Source organism: Dermacentor variabilis, chromosome 6 (assembly GCF_050947875.1).
Source record: "Dermacentor variabilis isolate Ectoservices chromosome 6, ASM5094787v1, whole genome shotgun sequence".
Lineage (NCBI taxonomy): Eukaryota > Metazoa > Arthropoda > Arachnida > Ixodida > Ixodidae > Dermacentor > Dermacentor variabilis.
The window spans coordinates 18,573,803-18,588,056 of record NC_134573.1 but is presented as its reverse complement, the minus strand read 5'-3'; the positions used below and the strand labels follow the sequence as shown (position 1 = coordinate 18,588,056).

The following is a 14,254-nucleotide window of genomic DNA, read 5'->3' as shown; positions in this document are numbered from 1 at the left end:
ACCTTCACAATCGCAGCCAAGTGAGGTTGTAACTAAATGTGTCACTGTAACTATAATTATAGGGCTTAGCATCTCGTACTAAAATAAAAAGAAAAGAACTGAAATTAATTTCCTAAAAACTGGTTTTAACCAGCCCGCAGTCCAAGACAACCTAGCCCTCCCTCCCTCCTTCCGCCCACTAAAAAAAAAAGACAGGTAGAAAAATATGAAATTTGTTCATGCAGAATCGAGCCACTTGTGTTCTATTGAGTTACTTGGCATTAAAAGCACACATTCAGCTTAGCACCCTCCTCACGCATCGACAACGTGACCGTTTTTTTTTTCTCCGCAATTTACCATTCATTTGTCCCAGACTTGCAGTTCAAGAGGCCATCTCATTGTATCCTATGTCATGGCCACCCAAATACTGTATAGCCACTTCACAACCTGCACAGCAGCATTTCAGCACTCCTTTTTACAAAAAGCAAAAGAATGGAATCTGTTACCTGTGAACGTTGCACTTATTTTCAAACCGCTACATTTCAGAAAAGTTTTTGAGTTTGCCTGTTACTCAGTACACATGACCCACTGATTGCCACTTTGTGCCCACCCAATCGGGTAACGCCCTGGGACCCTCGGGATGTTAATAAATAAACAAAATAAACAAATATAAGCTTTTCTGCCTTAACTACAAAGAGACAGCTGAACACATTTCAACATTGTTTGCTCAAATGACAATACACTTGGCCCAACAATCCATCAGTACTAGATCCCTGCAGAAAAAGAAAGGGAAGTTGGTGTTCTATAAAGAGGGTCATGGCATCAATGACATCACCATTACAGGAAAATTTCACACCAGAAAGTTTCTTTCAAAGCTTTCTTTTCCCCCACTCTGCAGGTGCTGGCTGCAGTATTGCACTATTGGCCAGTCCTGCAAATAGCACAAACCAGTATCAGACATAGTGCGAATTGCAGTGAAACAGTGCAGCGGATGATATATGTAAGTGCAGAGACATAAGCTCCAATACAAACATGCCTTCATCGTCATGATGGCATCATCATTTCATTACATTCATTCCCGTACCTTCGTCATCATCATCATCAAACCTGTGCCATTACCCGCCATAGTGGTGTAGAGGCTTTGTCGTTGCTAAGCCCGAGGGTGCGGGATGAAATCCCAGCCACGGCAGCCACATTCTGATGGAGACGAAATGCAAAAACACCGATGTACTGTGCATTGGGTGCATGTTAACGTCATGTTGCCAATGGGAAAAGAACCAGCAGCACAGACTCTGAACAGAAGAAGGATGCTTGCATTTATTTCAGACCTTGTTCAGTCCTAATCTGCTGGTCTGGCTGACCTGTTGCACACATGTTCTGTTTTCAGTCTCTGCCACAAGTCGGTGGCACCATGAGCTCAACTAGAACTCGCATGCACAACACCTCCCTTTCTTGAGGAAGAGCTGGCAACTTGTTCAGAAGCTCAGATGATGGGTGGCTTCACTGAACGACTGCTGCACCTGGTGCGTCTGGCATCTACAGTGTCACCTGGCTTCAGGCCTATCTGCGGTTTAGCTCAGAGGTGGTGTTTCGTGGGGTGCACATTTCCATTCGCTGTCTGCACAGTGTACAACTTTGGTTTAGGTGCCAGTTCAAGAATCGTTCCTTGGTGTTGAGTCCCTTGATTGATGTGGATCATGGCACCTGTGAGCAGTGATGGTAAAATGTGGCAAGCGTTGTAGTTTCTTGTCTCCCTTTCTCGCAGGGTCTTGCTACACCATCTATACACAGGGCAGTGTCTTAATTTAATTTAAAGTTGGCTTCAACAGCTTGGGCATCGTTTGCACGTTTGTCTTTATCTTCTGGCCCTTTAAAAGCTCAGCCGGTAGACATCCTTCGGGGCCTTCCACTGCCCCTTGTGCTAAAAGGCCTTGAGCAATGTCAGTGTACTTCTGAAGGATGTGTTTGGCAATTTGGACTGCCCTGTCTGCCTCCCCCGTTGCTTTGTGCGTAGTGTGGGCTTGAGGTCACATGTTATATGCCCCCGTTACTAAAGAACTGTGTGAATTCAGCAGAACTGAACTGCGGGCCATTATCTGATCGAAGCACGCCTGGAGTGTCATAGCAAGTGAAAAGATGGCCAAGAAATATGGCGGCATGTTTTGTTTGAGTAGCCTCAAGTTCTCCCAGCTCAAGTAACCTTGAGTAGTAGTCAATGGCAATCATGTAGTTTTTTCGTTGCTGATAGAATAAATCTGTGCCAACCACTTCCCATGGGCATTCTGGGAGAGCGTCTGGAAAAAGTGCTACATTGGAACTTGATAGTGCTTCTTGTAGGTGGGGCATCTGCATACCAACACCTCAACATCTTGGCTGAGCCCAGGCCACAAGGCAGACCCTCGTGCTTGTGCCTGGCATCTGATGATGCCTTGGCGTCCCCTGTAAAGTCGTCATAGCACTTTTTGGCAAAGACATGGGGGAATGATGAGCCTCGATCCCTGGAGCAGAAGTCCCTATATGGTTGAAAGTTCCTCAGCTACACTTGCATATCTACGTGCTCTTTACTTGGGCCACTTTGTCACTGAGTAATGCATGATAAACAGAGTGGCAGCAGCAGTATTCTTCTGTAATGCTGCACTATTTCTTTTGAGCATCTCAGCCGAGGCTGAAAACTGCTTAATAGTCAGGTGTTCACACTCTTTGCCTGTTGATGCAAGGGCTTCAACTGAGGACTGTAAGTGTTTTCGTGACAGCATGTCAGCAGTGTGCACATGCTTTCCAGGAATGTGGGAGATCATAAAGTCAAACTCAAGTACACACATGAGGAAATGCTATAGTCATGGTGTCATCCCATCAATGCGTTAAGAAAAAGGTACTAGTGGTTTATGGTCAGTCTCAATGTGAAATTGCAAATCTAGAATGCACATTCTAAAGTGTTTGCATGTCCATGTCACAGCTACTGCCTCTTTCTCTACCTGAGCACACTTTTGTTCTGTAGGTGACAATGCCCTGGAAGCATATGCCACCAGATGACGCTGTCCTTCATCGTCTGCTTGCAATAGTACGGCCCCTATGCCGTATGATGACATCTATTCTGATATAGTCGGGGGCTTCTAAGGACTGCCGTGGTTGCCAAGCCTGCCTTGACCTTGTTGGGCTTTGTGCCAACACTCGCTGAGAAGCAGCTCCCTCGGTGGTTTTGTTTTTTCAGCCAAGTCCCGGGAGAAACTCAGCCAACTGATTCACCATGCCCAGAAACAATCTCAGTTCAATCGCGTTCTCGAACAGTGACATCTTCCTGACAGCTTCAGTCTTCTCCAAGTGTATTATGCAATGATGCTCTCTTTGTCCCAGAGGTGTCCTAGGAACTTCAACTCTCATTTTCCCTAATTCACAGTTCCATGGGTTCACAGTCATTTTTGCATCGTTCAGGTGCTGAAGTACAGCTGCCAACTTGACATCATGGTCTGCCTGATCCCATTCAAACACAATGATGTCTTCTTGGTGACAAGCTTGTCCATGCAGTTCTCCAAAACCCGCACCATTTCCCTCTGGAAGAATTTTGTTGCTGTTGCAATGCTGAAGGGTAGACGCAGGAAATGGAACCTCCTAAACGGTGTCACAAAAGTAGTCAAATCTTGTGACTGGCACAAGTGACACCTGCCTTCAACAGTCTTGCATCAGCCAGCCTGGCCAAGTTCTCTTCGACTGTCAGCGTAACTACTTGCTCGCGAATCACTTGCTGGTTGAGTAGTGTGTAGTTGATGCAGATCTTCATCTTGTCGTTTTGTTTCTGTGCTGTTACTGTTGGTGCACACCACAGTATTGCATGTTCCAACTTGTCTAATCACTCCCAGCTTTTTCATCCTTTCAAGCTCCTTTTTTGACTATCGGCAGCAGCAAAACCAGAACCCTTCGAGATACAGCAGCTGCATATGGCGTGGCATTTGGCTGCAGCGTCACCTTCTAAATTGCTCTCAACTCACCTACACCACTGAACAGTGTGCGGGACTGGAGTCTCTCCTGAGGAGACATGTTTGGCTTTATGTTCCAGCTTCAACTGCCTAGAACTGTGCAAGGACACCAAGAGATTGTATGGCTGATCGTCCCAGAAGTGCTGTTTGCAGTCCTTGTGCTACAAAAATGCGTTGACATGTTAAGCTTCCTTGCCAAATGATTCTCGCATCAAACATTCCCTTCGTCTTGATGGGTTCTCTTCCTGGACCAAAGAGTTTCTTGTCTGCAGGCACCAGCTCACTCATACTGCGAGGCGGGGATGACCATGATATCTGCCCCTATGTCGATATTGAAATGCAGCGAGCACCCTTCCACGAGTGCAACAACGTACCTTGTCTCCCGGTTATCAGTGTCTAGGAGTTCACCTAGGAAGACCTCTTTTGTGTGTGCTACACTCTTCCACATGCTTGTAACTGCTCTCAAGCACTGGCTTGTTGTCCTGACAGGCGGCACACTGTTGCATGCTGCCCTATTTCTCTGCTGTTCTTGCACTGTTTCCTAGATGCTGGGCACTGCTTTTATTGCGATAGCAAATATATGGACACTCCAGGTGCATTTTTGCCATTGTTGTCACCGTTCCTGTGATTTTCCATATCAAGTCCAAGGGCAATAACACCGTCGCTGCGCACTGTATGCCACATGTATGAGTGAAAGCATGCGAGGGTGAGCCGATGAGCACTGCTCAAGGGAGGAAAGTGGGGAGGAAGCATGCCGTCTTCTGTTGCGCACATGGCACCAGGGCGAGCGAAGAGAGGAGGCCATTGTACTTCGGCAGAAACTGCATATGGTGCACCGCACACAGTCATCATCATCATCATCAGATTGGTAACGCCCACTGCAGGGCAAAGGCCTCTCCCATACTTCTCCAACTGCCCCGGTCATGTACTAATTGTGGCCATGTTGTCCCTGCAAACTTCTTAATCTCATCCGCCCACCTAACTTTCTGCCGCCCACTGCTACACTTCCCTTCCCTTGGAATCCAGTCCGTAACCCTTAATGACAATCCGTTATCTTCCCTCCTCATTGCATGTCCTACCTATGCCCCCATTTCTTTTTCTTGATTTCAACTAAGATGTCATTAACTTGCGTTTGTTCCCTCACCCAATCTGCTTTTTTCTTATCTCTTAACGTTACACCCATCATTCTTCTTTCTATAGCTTGTTGCGTCATCCTTCAATTTAAGTAGAACCCTTTTCGTAAGCCTCCAGGTTTCTGCCCCGTCCGTGAGTACTGGTAATACACAGCTATTATACACTTTTCTCTTGAGGGATAATGGCAACCTGCTGTTCATGATCTGAGAATGCTTGCCAAACGCACCCCAGCCCATTCTTATTCTTCTGATTATTTCGGTCTCATGATCCGGATCCGCGGTCACTACCTGTCCTAAGTAGATGTATTCCCTTACTACTTCCTGTGCCTCACTACCTATCGTAAACTGCTGTTCTCTTCTGAGGCTGTTAAACATTACTTTAGTTTTCTGCAGATTAATTTTTTAGAACCACCCTTCTGCTTTGCCTCTCCAGGTCAATGAGCATGCATTGCAATTGGTCCCCTGAGTTACTAAGCAAGGCAATATCATCAGCGAATTGCAAGTTACTAAGGTATTCTCCATTAACTATTATTACCAATTCTTCCCAATCCATGTCTCTGAATACCTCCTGTAAACACGCTGTGAATAGCATTGGAGAGATCGTATCTCCCAGCCTGATGGCCTTCTTTATTGGGATTTTGTTGCTTTCTTTATGGAGGACTACGGTGGCTGTGGAGTCGCTATAGATATCTTTCAGTATTTTTACATACGGCTCGTCTACACCCTGATTCCATAATGCCTCCATGACTGCTGAGGTTTCGACTGAATCAAACACTTTCTCATAATCAATGAAAGCTATATATAAGCATTGGTTATATTCCGCACATTTCTCTATCACCTGATTGATAGTGTGAATATGGTCTATTGTTGAGTAGCCTTTCTGGAATCCTGCCTGGTCCTTTGGTTGACAGAAGTCTAAGGTGTTCCTGATTCTATTTGCGATTACCTTAGTAAATACTTTGTAGACAACGGACAGTAAGCTGATCGGTCTATAATTTTTCAAGTCCTTGGCGTCCCCTTTCTTATGGATTAGGATTATGTTAGCGTTCTTCCAAGATTCCGGTACGCTTGAGGTCATGAGGCATTGCGGCCAGTTTTTCTAGAACAATCTGCCCACCATCCTACAAATCTGCTGTTACCTGATCATCCCCAGCTGCCTTCCCTCTTTGCATAGCTCCCAAGGCTTTCTTTACTGCTTCCGGCGTTACTTGTGGGATTTCAAATTGCTCTAGACTATTCTCTCTTCCATTATCGTCGTGGGTGCCACTGGTACTGTATAAATCTCTATAGGACTATCTCATCCATATTAGTAATGATATTGCCAGCTTTGTCTCTTAACGCATACATCTGATTCTTGCCTATTCCTAGTTTCTTCTTCACTGCTTTTAGGAAGAAAGGTTCCTCCGTTCCTGAGAGCATGCTCAATTCTATCCATATTATACTTCCTTATGTCAGCTGTCTTATGCTTGTTGATTAACTTGGAAAGTTCTGCCAGTTCTATTCTAGCTGTAGGGTTAGAGGCTTTCAAACATTGGCATTTCTTGTTCAGATCTTTCGTCTCCTGTGATAGCTTACTGGTATCCTGTCTAACGGAGTTACCATCGACTTCTATTGCACCCTCCTTAATGGTGCCCATAAGATTGTTGTTCATTGCTTCAACACTAAGGCCCTCTTCCTGAGTTAAAGCCGAATACCTGTTCTGTAGCTTGATCTGGAATATCTCTATTTTCCCACTTACCGCTAACTCATTATTCGGCTTCTTATGTGCCAGTTTCTTCCGTTCCCTCCTCAAGTCTAGGCTAATTCGAGTTCTTACCATCCTATGGCCACTGCAGCGCACTTTGCCGAGCACGTCCATATCTTGCATGATGCCAGGGTTAGCGCAGAGTATAAAGTCTATGTCATTTCTAGTCTCGCCATTCGGGCTCCTCCCCGTCCACTTTCGGCTATCCCGCTTGCGGAAGAAGGTATTCATTATCTGCATATTATTCTGTTCTGCAAACTCTACTAATAACTCTCCCCTGCTATTCCTAGGGCCTATGCCATATTTCCCCACTGACTTGTCTCCAGCCTGCTTCTTGCCTACCCTGGCATTGAAGTCGCCCATCAATATAGTGTATTTTGCTTTCACTTTACCCATCGCCGATTCCATGTCTTCACAGAAGCTTTCGACTTCTTGGTCATCATGACTGGATGTAGGGGCGTATACCTGTGCGACCTTCAATTTGCACCTCTTATTAAGTTTCACAAGACCTGCCACCCTCTCGTTAATGCTATAGAATTCCTGTATGTTACCAGCTATATCCTTATTGATCAGGAATCCGACTCCTAGTTCTCGTCTCTCCGCTAAGCACCGGTAGCACAGGACGTGCCCGCTTTTTAGCACTGTATGTGCTTCTTTTGTCCTCCTAATCTCACTGAGCCCTATTATATCCCATTTACTGCCCTCTGATTCCTCCAATAGCACTGCTAGAATCACCTCACTAGATAACGTTCTAGCGTTAAATGTTGCCAGGTTCAGATTCCAATGGCGGCCTGTTCGGACCCAGGTATTCTTGGCACCCTCTGTTGCGTCACAGGTCTGACCGCCACCGTGGTCAGTTGCTTCGCAGCCGCTGGGGACTGAAGGCCGGGTTTGATTGTTGTATTCATATAGGAGGTCATGGCCAAGTACTGCACCAAGGTGGCCAATCCTGCTCTGGTGAGGGAGTGCGTTACCGGTTCTGGTCACCAGGATCAGGCTGTACCCCAGGCCTGTTTAGGCAATTTTATGAACACGCAGATTTTTTTTTTAGTCCAGTGGAAAATTGCGTGACACCGGGATTCGAACCATGGTCGTCTTGCATGTGAGGCGGATACTCTACCTCTACGCCACCGCTGCACCTCTTGCACCGCACGCAGGCTTTCTCTTGAAAGCGATCTGCTGTAGAGAGGGAGGGGGGGGGCTTGTAGCTTTGTGTGTGCTGTGTTCTCGCCCCTCAGGCAGCCAGAAGTGGAAAATCAAAGAGGCCTATTATGTCGGTGTCATGCTGTCGTTGTCATGCTGTCATTATTGCATCGTTGTTGCGTAGTGGATGCCAGTACAGTGAAATCTCGACATAACGAACTTCAGGGTGCTGCGGTAAATTATTCTTTATTCTGAAAAATCATTATAGTGAAAGCCCCAAAATTAACCATTCCGCCCATCAACCCATCAGTTCATAACTTGTCACCATATTGCCACATGTAGGTAGTGGGTCGAGAGCAAGAGTGGGTCGAGCCCAAAAAGAACAAAGACGACTGGACTTCTCTTCCCTGCTCGCGAGCCAACCCCGATGGATGCATTTTCCAGGAGCCAGCTGCTCTACGGTTTATTAAACCCCCAAGAAGACTTCTGAAAGCTCGTGACAAACTGGTGGAGGTGCTGGATAGCCCTCACAGATGTTGCAAACTGCTCCAAGGATCTGCACTATGAATCCAGTGCCAGTCAACACTCACGTGCATCGGGCCAGCCACAGGATCAAAGGACTAGCCTCACAAGTTGTCAACGCTATGGTTCCCCACCAGTTCAACTGGTATGACCAGCGCTTCCGCTCAACCTGCCCCAACCGGTACGGAGCGGTCGATGTTGAATTGGTGTACACTTGAGAGCCCACGGGTCCCGATGACGTTCCATGGTGCAGTGTTTGAAGACGTCAAAGACTAGATGGTCGACTTCAAGCACGTGGCCACCTTGAACCATTGGGACGACGTGGCAAAACTGAGACATGTCTACTTCTACCGAGAGGACGGCGCGCGCCCATGGTTTTGGAACCGTGAGGAGCACGGCACGAATTTTGTCATTGGCTCCTGGAGACCTACACCAGTGCTGATCACCACGAACAAGCGGAACAAGCTGTGACCACATACATCAAAGACATGGCCCGCCTCTTCAGACGTGCTGACCCAGGAATGATGGAGGAGAAGAAGTTACGTCATCTGATGCGCGGGGTCAAGGAGCAGCTATTTGCTGGTCTTGTGCAGAGCCCTCCAAGAACGGTTGTGGAGTTCTTGTCCAAGGCTGTGACCATGGACAAGATGCTTCTGCATCGGTCCAACCTGTATGAGCGGCAAGTGAACAGCATGTCTGCTGCTGACATTTTCACAACCATCGGAAGCCAGAGTGACTGTCTGTGAGAGCTCATCCGCTCTGTAGTGCGTGAAGAGTTGCAAAAGGCTGGCGTCACACCAACATCGCACCCTACGGTAAGCTCCCTTACAAGCCTCATCAAGGACGAGCTGCACCAGGCCCTCTGTGATACTTTGTCCCCTGACAATGCTGCAGCTGGGCCTACTGAATACTTCCGAGCGACCTGCGCGTAAGCCTTAAAGGGAAGCTGAAACACTTTTCGAAAAAAAATGAGTTCTCTGCGGCATTCTACAGTTTTGAGTCCCCTGAACACGAATATCTGGTTCAAAAAGGGCGGAAACAAACGCAAGCGGCTGTTTTTTCAAGAAAACGCACACCAGCGCCTCAGGGCATCGCGCGAACGCCGCTGTTGCCCGTGATTGGCGCCGCTGTTTCAGAGCGTAGCACGCTGTTCTGTTCTGGCTTCATAGCTGAGTTGTAAGCATTATGGAACGTTCTCGTTGTCTCGGACAGCTTGTATTTTCGCCGTACATGTTCGAACCGACAGCCGATATGGAAAACGATGGCGGCAACGACGATGTTGAGTGTGCCAACAGCGAGAGCGAGCTGCGCACCTTCTCGCGCGATGGAAATCTTAGCTGGTACGTATGTTTTTTTTTCCATCTAGCTGCACGTTCCAATGACAGGAGAAAAAATGCGCAAAAGTGTCACTGGGAACTTGCTGCTGGAAGAATGCCAAAGCACTAACTTCTCATTAGATTGTAAACATGGGTGCAATTCCGCGATGTCAAGCACCTTGCCGCTGCTTGTCTAAAGTCCCATGGTTTTTTTAGTGTTGATACACGATCGCGAACATAAGTGCCACGTTTCAAAATGCGCACATGTAGTGCTGCGAGGTACAGTCATGGAAGTTGCTTATCATACACATCCAGAAGTGGCCAGAGGTATTGTGCAATATTCATACTATAGTTCAACGACTTTGCGATTGTGGCTCGATCAAGAATCGGTATGCGTGCTCCATGCTAGCGTTGACATAAAGATATTAGGCAGTTTTAGCACCGCCTTGTGGTAAACACGATAACTGCAACCGTACGTTGAATGTCACTAGGCAAGCCTATACTCCATTTCATACCTCAGGTGCAACGCTGTGGAAGCTACGCACGAAGTCCGGTCACCAAAATTTATTACTGCGCGCGTTTCCGTCTATGCTTCGCAGTGTGCCAGCAGCATTTTTTCGCGTGAGCATGGACGTGAAGCTGCCGCGACGGGCTGCAATTAAAAAATGCCGAAAAGAAAATTGATTTAGAAGAATGTGTTAGCAGCCGTATAAGTACACGGATTGTTTCTATGGGTAATTTTTTTTTTTTTCATTCAGAACTGAGCTTACATATGGAAAATTTTCTCAAAAATCGGGTCAAGCAACACCGAACTTTTTCTAAGTGCGAACGCAGCCACTGCAAGAAGTATCTCAAGCCTCCACAGCGTTGCACCTGATGTATGAAACGGAGTATGGCAACGCTAGCAACAACGCGTTTCCACATTTGTCGTAAGGCTATCCGGCTATCACGGAAATGGTCCGAGCACAGCACAGTTGATTTCGTCGGCACGAACTTATCTCTCCTCACCGCACGGACACACTGCGCTGCAAGCTTCTTGTCCTTCGGGAACCTGTGAAACACCACATCGTCTCGCCCGCCTGTGTTCACGCAGCCGAATGGTGCCAGAACGAGGGCATGTTGGGCGTCCTTGGCTGTAGGCACTCACGCAGCACAGAAGGAAAGAACAGTTTACGAAAATCGCAAAAGAAAAAAAACGTGAGCAGCGGCGGCGGCAGATCTCTCGTAGTGTCGTTCAGTAAAGCGCAGGACGGAAAGAGGCATGCCATCACATGCCAGCACGTCGGTCCGGCAGCTCGGTCCCCGCGAATGACGTCACTCTTGCCGGTTCTCTCCTCTGGCAACCACCTCACCCGGCGCTCCGGGAAGCGATGGGGGCGTGTCTGCGGGGGTGATTTAGAAAGCTATTTCCGCCCCTTATATTAACAAAATGAAGAAAAAAAAATTCGGAACCGTAAATTATTAGGTCTGGTCTTCCCAATCCCAGCAATTCATGGAAATTGAAAACCGTTTCAGCTTCCCTTTAAGGCACCCTGCTTCCTCTCCGCTGCTGTTCATTTGTGCTCCTCCTACAGTGTCACTTCAGTCAGCGCAGCCGATATCGTACTGCGAAGCTGGATACACGCTGCCGCCCTTTGCTCATGCCGCTCCAGTTGCCCATCATCTGGAGCAAATGGTCCACTACATCAAGTGACACGCAGTGGCGCACAGTCGATCGCCGACCTCTGTGCTTCCACTGTGGTGAAGCTGACCACCTGTCCCACCAGTGCCCATACCGGTGCCTTGGGCTTTGCGGCTTTTCCACATACTCACCGCCACTTCGAAACGACCAGCGACCACTGGACATTGAGCGCAATGAAGAAATAACTAACTTCCTTGACGTCTGTCTAAATTTTAATCTCACCCAATTAGTAAAAGAACCTACACGCGTCGTACGTGATTCGTCAAACATCTTGGACCTTATACTAACTAATCACCCTGAAAGTTTAGCGAATCTTACTTATCTCCGCGAAGTTAGCGACCACAAAATTATACATGCTACTTTCACCTTCATCGCGGAATCGCGCCAAACGTTCCACAAAACAATTCGCCTTTATGACAAAGGCAATTACAATGAAATGAACAACCAATTGCTTGCTTTTTTTCCAGAATTCGAAAGAGATTTTCATGACCGATCAATTGAGGACAACTGGCTTACTTTTAAAACCAAGCTTGCAGAACTAACATCCAAATTCATTCCCACCATTACATTTCGTGCCAATCATAATAAACCATGGTTCACAAAGTCCTTAAAAATGCTCGAGAACAAGAAAAAACGACTTTTCCGTGCAGCAAAACTAAACCCAAGCGAATGCGCATGGAATAAATACTACGAGGCCGAGTCAACGTATTTGCGGTCCATTTCTAATGCCAAACATGCATTTTTTCATACTGACCTGCCGAAGATCCTAAGCAATAATCCCAGAAAGTTCTGGCAAGTTCTAAACCCTGATTATGCGCCTATCATCACACTTACCGACACGGATGGCGAGGAAGTGAGCGACGTTGAGTGTGCAAATATATTTAACACTGCATTTTCATCTGTCTTCACAAACGAAACTGATATGCCAACATTTGTCCCAACTTCCCAACCAAGATCGCTCATGCCACCAGTCACATTCGCTGCACACGGCATCGCCGGTATCATTGAAAATATTAAGATGTCATCTTCTGCAGGTACTGACGAAATCACCAGCAAACTCTTAAAAAACATACGTCATGCTTCTTCTGAGTACTTATCATTACTGTTCACACAATCACTCTCCACAGGTAGCATACCCAGCGATTGGAAGGTGGGGAAGGTCGTTCCGGTCTTCAAATCAGGTAACAAAGAATCGCCCCTTAATTATCGCCCCATCTCTTTAACAAGTGTGCCATGCAAAATCATGGAACATGTAATCTATTCTTGCATAATGAACTTTCTCGACTCTATTAATTTCTTTCATCCTTCTCAACACGGCTTCCGTAAAAACCTATCTTGTGAAACGCAATTAGCTATTTTTGTCCATGACCTGCACATGGCCCTTGATTCTAACCTTCAAACTGACTCAATCTTCCTAGATTTCGCGAAAGCCTTCGACAAGGTTCCCCACGAGCGCTTGCTACTAAAACTTTCTTGGTTAAATTTGCATCATAACATACTGCAGTGGATAAAAGAATTTCTGGCAAACCGTACCCAATTTGTTCACGTTAATAATCAAACCTCTAGGTCTCTTGCAGTAACATCAGGCGTCCCGCAAGGATCAGTTCTTGGTCCCCTTCTATATTTAATATATATTAACGACCTACCAACACAGGTCTCCTGTAACATTCGCATCTTTGCCGATGACTGTGTTATCTATCGCACAATCAGTAACCCCTCTGATCAACTAACTCTTCAAAGAGATTTAACTTGCGTCCAGGACTGGTGTAACCAATGGCTCATGGAACTAAACCCCGATAAATGCAAACTCATGTCATTTCATCGAAAACGTAATCCTCTCCTGTTCCCTTATACAATTTCGCACGTCACGATAGCATTAACACAGTCTTACAAATACCTAGGCGTAACGTTGTCTAACGATCTAACCTGGAACGCGCATGTCACTAGAGTGATATCATCTGCTAACAGAAGCCTTGGTTTCCTAAAACGTCATCTACGTCTAGCGCCACCAAACCTAAGATTGCTTGCATACAAGTCACTCGTACGCTCTAAGCTGGAATATGCCTCTGCCATCTGGAGCCCTAACCAAAAATATCTAACAAACTGTCTAGAATCAGTGCAGAATCGTGCCACAAGATTCATCCATTCATGCTATTCATATAATGTCAGTATATCATCGTTAAAAGCAGAATCCGGCTTAACAAGCCTGACTTGTCGGCGTCGTATCGCTACTATGTACTTATTTCATAGGTTTTTTTACAGCTCACTCCATCATCCACCCTACATCAGCCCTCCTGCACGCATTTCTCTCCGCATTGGTCATCCCTTTCAAGTCGCCCGTCCACGTACGCACACTACCACGTTTGCCACATCATTCTTCCCACGTTCAGCCTCGGACTGGAACGGCCTTCCACACGACATCGCCGCAATCACCTGCCCATCGACGTTTTTGAACTGTATAATTAACATATTTACCAGCGAGCAAACTTGTACCTAAACATCTTTCCCTTGTGTATATAATTTATTTTAATAGCTACCCACCCCTTATGTAATACCCCCAATCCTGGGGGCCTTTAAGGTAATAAAGTGAAGTGAAGTGAAGTGAAGCACTACCTCTCACAGGAGCGCTTCCCACGGCCTGCCGGGCGGCAGTCGCGGTCACCGTCTCCGAGATGATTTTCACCTCCGCCCCAGTGGTATTCTACCGTGCGGTCACCCAGTCCCCGCCGAGAAAACTAACTAAAGCGATCTTTGGGGCTGAG

The 14,254-nt window shown here is 46.7% G+C and overlaps 1 protein-coding gene across 1 annotated transcript in view; it reads right to left on the bottom strand.

Moving 5' to 3' along the window:
- Positions 1 to 14,254, bottom strand: part of scu (hydroxysteroid 17-beta dehydrogenase 10) — a 39,394-nt gene that overhangs the window by 2,016 nt on the left and 23,124 nt on the right. The gene's annotated exons all lie outside the window — the stretch shown is intronic.